The sequence below is a fragment of the Lonchura striata genome, chromosome 3, assembly GCF_050655825.1.
Source record: "Lonchura striata isolate lonStrDom1 chromosome 3, ASM5065582v1, whole genome shotgun sequence".
In the NCBI taxonomy this organism is placed as follows: Eukaryota; Metazoa; Chordata; class Aves; order Passeriformes; family Estrildidae; genus Lonchura; species Lonchura striata.
Genome location: NC_140705.1, coordinates 27,741,000 through 27,749,061, shown reverse-complemented (window position 1 = coordinate 27,749,061; position 8,062 = coordinate 27,741,000). Strand labels below are relative to the sequence as shown.

Genomic DNA, 8,062 nt, shown 5'->3' with positions numbered 1-8,062 from the left:
TGAGGAAGGGAGTGATCAGGACTTTAGATTTACCTTTAATAGAAGCTTTCTCATTATTAATGTTATGAGGAATAAAATCAATCTGTATAAATAAAAGAAAGTGATGAAGTAAATATTAGAGACAAGATTAGACTCTTTTGCACCCCTCCACACTGTTATACTACATAAATCTCACTAAGGCCTTGTAAGACTGAGCCTAAGGAGTTCCTCTTGTTGACTGACATTCTGCCTGTACTGTTCTGTTAGGCATTTACAGGAAACATCTTACTCAATCATTCATTGCAGTGTCTACTAATACTCTACTCTAGTGTCTCTCCTCTTCAGTTGTACAAGAAAAAGAAACACTTCCTAAGGACTCACCTAGTCCAACACATTTGACCAGACAGAGAAATTCTCTACTTTGGAGTGAAACTTTATTAGATAAACTACAAAAATTGGTGGTTTTTAAACCTACAGAAAACTTTTTTTTTTTTTTTTTGAGAAAATGTAAAGACATTCTGTAGTTTCTCTTATATTTTGCTTTTAATATACTTGCTGTGGTGGCTGCTGCAAATACTGTTCAAGAAAGATTAGACTTTTTTCTTGTCTCTTTTCTTTTTAATTTTGGGTATCTACCATTAATTACACCTCATTGCAATATGTCCCATAGGACATATAATTGATTAGGCATTGTATAAATAAGTGTTTCTATTTATCATTTTTTTAATTTGCTGCATACCTATGTATGTTGTTAGTCAAGTAGTGAATATTTAGGTGTTTGTGACCTTTCTTCTTAAATGAATTTCTCAACAATCTAATCATGTTGCCTGCTTTTTTCTGATCTTCATTCAGCTTGTTCCTTTTCCCTTCCCAGTCAGGTACCAAGATGTTGAAAAATATTTAAAGTATTCCAGACACAGTCTTAACAGACCAGATAGACAGTGACTAATACTTTCATGATTGATTAGTTAATGTTTTGGCATACAATACCAAAACCTCCATTGACCTTGGATTATTTGTTCCCCTGAAATATTACATTTAAAGCTGGAAAAGAAATGGCAAGACTTCCAGAAATTTTTCAAAAATTAAATGTTCTCTTTTTTAAAAGAACTGAAGTAAATAGTTTTTAAAAATGAACCATTAATCCCCTATATTAAAGTCAGTTAGAATATTTTATTTGGGCTTTTTTCAAATGTTGGAATTTTATCCTTCTAAATCATGTCACCTATAATTAACTAACATTTTTGAATAAAAAGCTCATCATTTTTTGAGCATGTTGAAAGCCAAAATAGGATATTTTAATAATTCTGAATGAGTTAGTATGCAATGAGATATAGAAAATCACTTTTTCCATGTATACTTATAGCATAAACAATTTGACACATTCTAAAACAATAAATTTAGTAAAAATGTTCTGACCATTTTTAACCATAGTGACCATTTATTTGTTTTCAATTATTGCTATTTTAACATTATAATCCATGTGTTACCTTCCTACATAATACTTATCTTAATTTTTTTTCTCAAACTGTTTTTCAGTCGTTTTCTTCAAATACATTCTTACTTTCTATTTGTATTCTTTCTCACAAATGCTCACTGCACTTTCAGTTGCAAGTTTCATTAGTATGCTCTTTACTCTCACTTTCAGGTTGTTAATGAAGATATCTAACAGCACAAGAGATGATTCTGACCCCTGGGCAGTAAATGATACTTCATTTCATCTTGAAATGTTGTTCCTGATTATTCTCTGCATTGCCTCAGTGAATCTTCCATAGGACTTCATGCCTATTTAGATCTGAACTAAGTCTAAAATTTCTTTGGACATTATATCAAATATTAAAATTAAAAAAAAAAAAAAAGAAAATATCTCCCCTGCTCAAATCCTGTATGTCTAGATTGCTCTCTGTAATTATTTCTACAGTTCTGTCAAAGATAAAATGGGTTTATCATAGACTAGAGAGAGCTTCTGCCATGTATGCTACTTGTTGATCATAATTCCACCAGTATTAATGCACTGTATATGTAGGCAATGCAATTCCATGAACTTTGCATGACCCAGGGAGCTAAAAAAAAAGACACTTTCTTGAAAAGTTATTGCCCAAATTTGACACGGTCAGAAGAAAGCAACAGTGCTGCAGTGACAGACTTTCTTCCTCAGCACCTGCTCAGACACCCTAAGCAGGTGTCCATATTTTCACCAGAAGTTGTCTGCAACCCCTCTTCTGGAATAGATGCAGACTCAGAACATCTGGTCAGAATGTTCTTCATGTGCTTTTGGAAGACCTTGACTAGAACTAAAGAAAGGCTGAGTTAGACAGACAGCAGGGAAGCCCAGCTGCTCCGAAAGGCACAGCTTGGCGGCTGCTCTTAGCACTGTCCTAGTGCATACAGACAGGATAAGCCCCGCCTTGAGAAGAATGAGTTGCTAGCTTTTTAATATCATCTTATTTTTAAGTTGAAGAATGTAATCAGGAGCTTGTAAAGATCTTGCATTAGAAAATAATTAAAGGACGTGTTTAGGAGTTAGGAAATCTGAATTAAGTGGTGTCTCCCTCTAGACTTCTAAGTCCTAAAGGTAACTTTCTCATGGAATATGCAGCAAAACAAAGCATGCTTTAGCAGAAGGATGACTTAGTCACAAGAAATTACTTAGGTCCAGAGCACTCTTGTGACATCTGAGGACAACGACCAATAGCTGTATTCTTCTCTTCTTCGTTCCTTCATAGCAAATAAGGTTTTACACTAGCCTAAGGATTCATAAGGAATCTTTAGAAGAAGTGGTAGTTTGCTATCTGTCAGATAAAAGTTTAATTGACTCAATTGCTGCGTCTCCCCCTCGAATCCATGGGAACAGATCCCCTGTGGATCCTGGCCAGCTGGGCAGTGGGGCGAGTCAGGCAGAGGGAAAGAACTTCTCCTTGGATCCCGGGGGGATTGGAGAAGCTCCCACATGAGTCCAAAGACAAGCTGGTCCCACAAGCAAAGGAAAGAGGTGGTCTCCCTCAGGATTAGTTCCGAAGTTTAATGAGCGCGTGTGTGGAGTTGTGTTATTGCATGTTTTATTATCATTTCGCAATGTAATGGTTTGTTCCTACGTACCCCCCATATTCCACTTGGTTTGTCCCTAGTTTTCCTGCCTTACCCTATGTGTCAATCCTCCCCTGAAGTGCCGAGTCACTCCCTTGCCCCCTCCCAGGCACCCTGTCCGTCACTCGGTATCCCTTCCCATACATCCAGAAGCTTCCATCCTGGGTGCCGGGTGATTGGACAGGGGCCGGGGGCCCCTCCCATGTCCATCCCTCATTGGTTCCCATATGTGTCCGCCCATACAAGAGCCACTCCCCTTGTACTCCCATTGGCTGACCGATTCCCCTCCCTCTTAGTATATAACATGTTGCAAGCACCCTGCCGGTGCTCTTGTTAGCTGGCATTACTCAGGTGTTGTTGGGCCATGCTGGGCTACAATAAACTTTGGATTCAGCCCCTAACAGGAGACTCTCTTATTTGCTACGCCGTGGGATTTCAGCTGCGCCTTTCAGACCCACAAAGCACTCTCCAAAGCCCTGCTGGGCTCAGCGGAGGGTGCTTCCATTTGCCCTTCTTACCCCATTGGAGAGCTAGCCGGGGCAGAAAGGGACTGAGAACTGAGACTTGGGGCGAGAGCGTGGCAGGCGTGGAGAGATCCTAGGACACACCTGACCCTGAAGGACATCCAGGGTAAGAAAGGGAAGTCCCCGCCCAGAGCAGCCAGATATAGGGGTCGGGGAAACCTGAGCAGGCAATGGGGGAAGGACATGGGAGCGGCTCTCTGGGGGCAAGGCCTCAGAGTGACCCCTGAGGAGGGGATAGGGAGGAGTCCCAGCCAGGGTCCAGTTACCTGGTGACCCTGGGGGAAGGATCTGGACAAAGGAGAAAGGTCACCAGGTGATGGACACATCACCTGGGAGGAGACAGGGGGGTGGGTTGGGGTTTGATGGACATACAGGTACTGATGGGAAAGCTGGGATGAAACAAACAGGTACAAAGAGGGGATATGGAGGGACACACCATTATGAAGGGATATACAATGCAAACACAACTCTACACTCAGTCTTGAGGAATGTTTGGAATTACCTTCAAAAAGGGACCAATGACTATGAATGTCAAGCAGACAAAGGTATACAAAACAAATAAATTTGAATTGCACAATTTACCACAGGTTTAGTCTTAAGGTCTTTTTATTTTGTTTTGTTTTATTTGAAGAACTGATGAAATACCTGACTTCAGACAGTTCTTCAGAACCTATCTGTGAGATCCTCATCTGTTGCAAGTCAGCCATGGGTAATTTGGTTTTATTTTGAATCTGTAAGCAAACTTATTTAGACCAACAAAACATCTCAGTGGCTTATACCTTTTTTTTTTTGATGGATGGTTCTAAACCTTTGATTGTGATTCAGAAGGCTGTGAGTCAGAAAGCAAGACTGACTCACATTAAAAACAGTTCAGTGCTCTTTTCAGCAAGAAGGGAACAAAGTACTTTCTGCTTCTAAATCTGATTCAAGATTTCCTTTAATTTCATTTTTTCCCAGCTTCTACTGGCTTGGTTTGTAGGAGCTGTTTTTGTGTTTTGTTTACATTTTGTGGCTTTGTTTTGTTTTTTGTGGTTATGTTTTGTTTTAGATTTAATGTATTTGGCTTACAGCAGGGTTTCAGTAACACAGGCAGGGCTTGTAAAGAGGCACCAAGAGCTGCCCCAGTGCTGGGCACAGACAGTTCCAACCATGTCCAAGCACCTGTCACTGGTTGATGTTAAGCCATCAGTGATGCTGGTGGCATCTCATTGGTAAGAAGGGGAAAAATGCTGAAGTTGTGAGGCAAGAGTGAGAATATGTGAGAACAAAACTGTGTTAACTCCAAGGTCATTGAAAGAGGGGAAGAAGCTGTTCCAATTCCCAGAGCAAAGATTCACAGCAGCAGTAATTAATACTTGCATATTAGAACAACAAAAATTCTGCAGATTATGATTTTCCAACTTATCATTTTTACATGCTACTTATATCAGTTTTAGCAGCTTTTTGAAGAAAATTTTGGGTGAAAGGTAGGAAGATGTGTTGATTTCCTTGGCATAGCGAGCCTTTTTAAACATGGCAAATGCATAGTAATAAGACATTTGAAAGCATATTGAACAAAAAAGGTTATTTTCTAGAAAAAGAATTATGTGCTTGAGATTTACAGAGTATAGAATAAAGAAATAAATCAAGAAAAAAACGTCAAATTCTGAACAAGTATCAAGGGTCATTTCTTCATGCAGAGAATTCTAACTATGTTAGTGTTACATAATGGTTTTCAACTCAATTGGGTTGGAAAAAAAGACAGGAAAGGCAGTGAATAATCATTAGAGTGCTCCCTGTGGAGGAATAGAATTTGAAGAGGGAAAGGGCCAATACTTCTGCACCATCTTGATGGGAAGCTTTAAAGTAATGTCTAATTTACTACATTTGTCTGCATTCTTGCCCAATAGTTCTTTGGTCAAAGTCCCTACCTTCAGTGAGAAAACTAATAATAAAATTCAGCAATGTGAAGCACTTTATATGAATGAAAACCAGAAACGATTAAATGTACCAAGGTCATGGCAAAAATTCAGTGCATATGTGGAACCTAAACCAAAGTTCAGCAAGAAGGATTGAGCATATTTGCTACAGCACACCAGTGACAAACTGCACACTAGAGGAGCAGGAAAACTGAGGCAGCTTGGTGCTCTGCTCCAATGGAGATATGAAACAAAGGATTAAGAGGCACAAAGGTGCTTACAGTGGTGCTCTGGAGAACACAGCAGTGTTGTGGTTGTGCTCCATCAAGAACCACATAGCCAATAAATAAAAAAATTATCAGATGATAACAGAAAGCTGAACTTTTCTTCATTAACTTGAAAATGCATATTAATTTTTATGTCCTTACATATGCTAATGACTAAAGTCACTTTAACTCCACCCAAACATGAAATAACATAAACTGTAACTTCATCATTTCCCATTCCTCAAAGAAAATAATGTGAATATAGCTTAAGTGGGCCAAAGACTACTTCATTGTAACTTCTAGGATTGGTCAGTGGGCTAAAGCTGTTTTTTTTCCATATAGATGCCTATTGGGTAAGAACTATACTTTATGTGTGCTAAATGATGATCTTGAGCTCGCTTTAATTGGTGACTAGAGTTTGTTGGTATAGTGCTTCAGATTCATCTTTGCAGTCAGTTACTATCAATGACAATCTCTGAACTTTGTCACTAATGTTTTCTATTATCTGTGTGTTTTTTAAGGAAGTGTGCTATTCCATGAACTGTGAGTCCATCAGGGACACGAGCGGCAGCCAGCAGTGGAAAATATACCAAGAACATGCATGCTGTCATTGTGTGATGCTGAATAGGTTATCAGACCACCCTCTGATACAATGGGCTGTTCAGTGTGATGCCTAATCTTTTTTTATTTTTATGTATTTCTCATATATTCATAGCTCTGTACAATAATTATGAAGCTCCTGGTATTTTTCCTACCTTATCTTTTAGATTTTAGAGTAATAAACAAACCTTCTAAAATATTCCTGAAATACTGTTTAGTATTATTTTCAAGTAGGGCAAAGAAGACATAATGACAAGTGGGGCAAAGAAGCCCTTACCAGCTCCAAGGGGCTGACCCAGGGGTGGGTTACTGGGGCAACTGCATCTCTTATTGGATGTACCTGTATCTTAATTAATAAACCTTATAAAATTGCAGAAATCTGATGACCATGTGCCTATCACCACCAGGAAGCTTCCAAATAAAGGTCTGCTTTTTACTACACTATTTTAACACCATTGTGAAAAGGTTTTTGCTCTTTTGATATTAGGCAACAAGTGGAGTCCCTATAAATAGGCACTGACAGACTGGCAGAGTTTTTGACTTTAATTCAGGCAGAGGCATCTCTCAATAATCATATCTTAATAGGTTCAAACATTTTTTGATGCAGCAAGAAGAGATGATTTACACATGCTCAGCTGCAGTTGGGAAATTGATTTTCTAATACAGAAAGAGAAGGTATTCCTTTCATGCCTCTCAACACTTTGGGGAAAGTTTGTAAGACTTTGCCATGCAATATATCATATTAATGTGAAATCACTTCAAATGATTCTTTAAAATTTTCACTTTTGTCATGCTTACTACTCTTTTTCTGATCATTCACATCTGTACAGCATTATAGTCCAAAAATTCCATTCTTAAATTCTGATAGAACAGTTGCAGACTATAATTACTCCTTTACTGTTTTGCCCTTCAGTAACTGATTAAACACATTGGAATACTATTTCTAATATCCACGAATATATTCATATCTTAGGTGCTATTGACAGTTGTTAGGTTTTGTCTTTGAACAATAAAATATTTTACCACATGTTAATAGAATTAAAATTATCATTTAAGAAAATTATAGATTCCTTTCATCAAATAAAACTAGGATAATGTTTGATTTTATTAATTTTGACCATATAAAACATAGTAGATGTAATTTTATGTTTGAGAATTTGTATTAGTATTAAGATATTTTATTAATATCAAATTCTGTTTCAACCAACATAGGAGTTCTAAATACAAGTAAGTTGTTGTCAGTTAATAACCCTCTTCCAGCTCAAGCATAAATGGACAATAAATCCACTTAGTCTCTGAAATTAATTTTATTATTCATGTATGAATATAAGGATCTAAACCATCAAAGTAAAACACTGACATTCTCTAAAGTCTGTGTGTTCTTCAGCTCTAGAAGGCAAAGCATTCTGTTTCATGTTGGAGACATCCTTTGAATTTCTGGTGAACTTTCAACAGCTTTTTATCAGCACCTACATATCAATTTCTGTTACACCAAAGTGAGTTGCTTCTCTGTGTTCCTTGTGTTCTTAAGTATACACTTTTTTGGTCTTCTACTTAACTGGGGGCAGAATGGGTCAATAAAATACTGAAGTATAAGGGAATTAATTAAAAGAAAATATTTCTGTAGGGGGTAATCTTAGTTATATTTACCCCCATGTTAGAGAATAAATCCAAACACTTTAATGAGTGTTGTATTTTCTTTCTTATT

At 37.6% G+C, this 8,062-nt stretch overlaps 1 long non-coding RNA gene across 1 annotated transcript; it reads left to right on the top strand.

The window, feature by feature from the left end:
* The first annotated feature begins 3,329 nt into the window (after window positions 1-3,329).
* Window positions 3,330-6,553, top strand: LOC146767823 (uncharacterized). Its single transcript, XR_014953632.1, has 2 exons — window positions 3,330-3,696; window positions 6,276-6,553. It is a non-coding gene; the product is annotated as an uncharacterized LOC146767823 (long non-coding RNA).
* The last annotated feature ends 1,509 nt before the right edge of the window (window positions 6,554-8,062 follow it).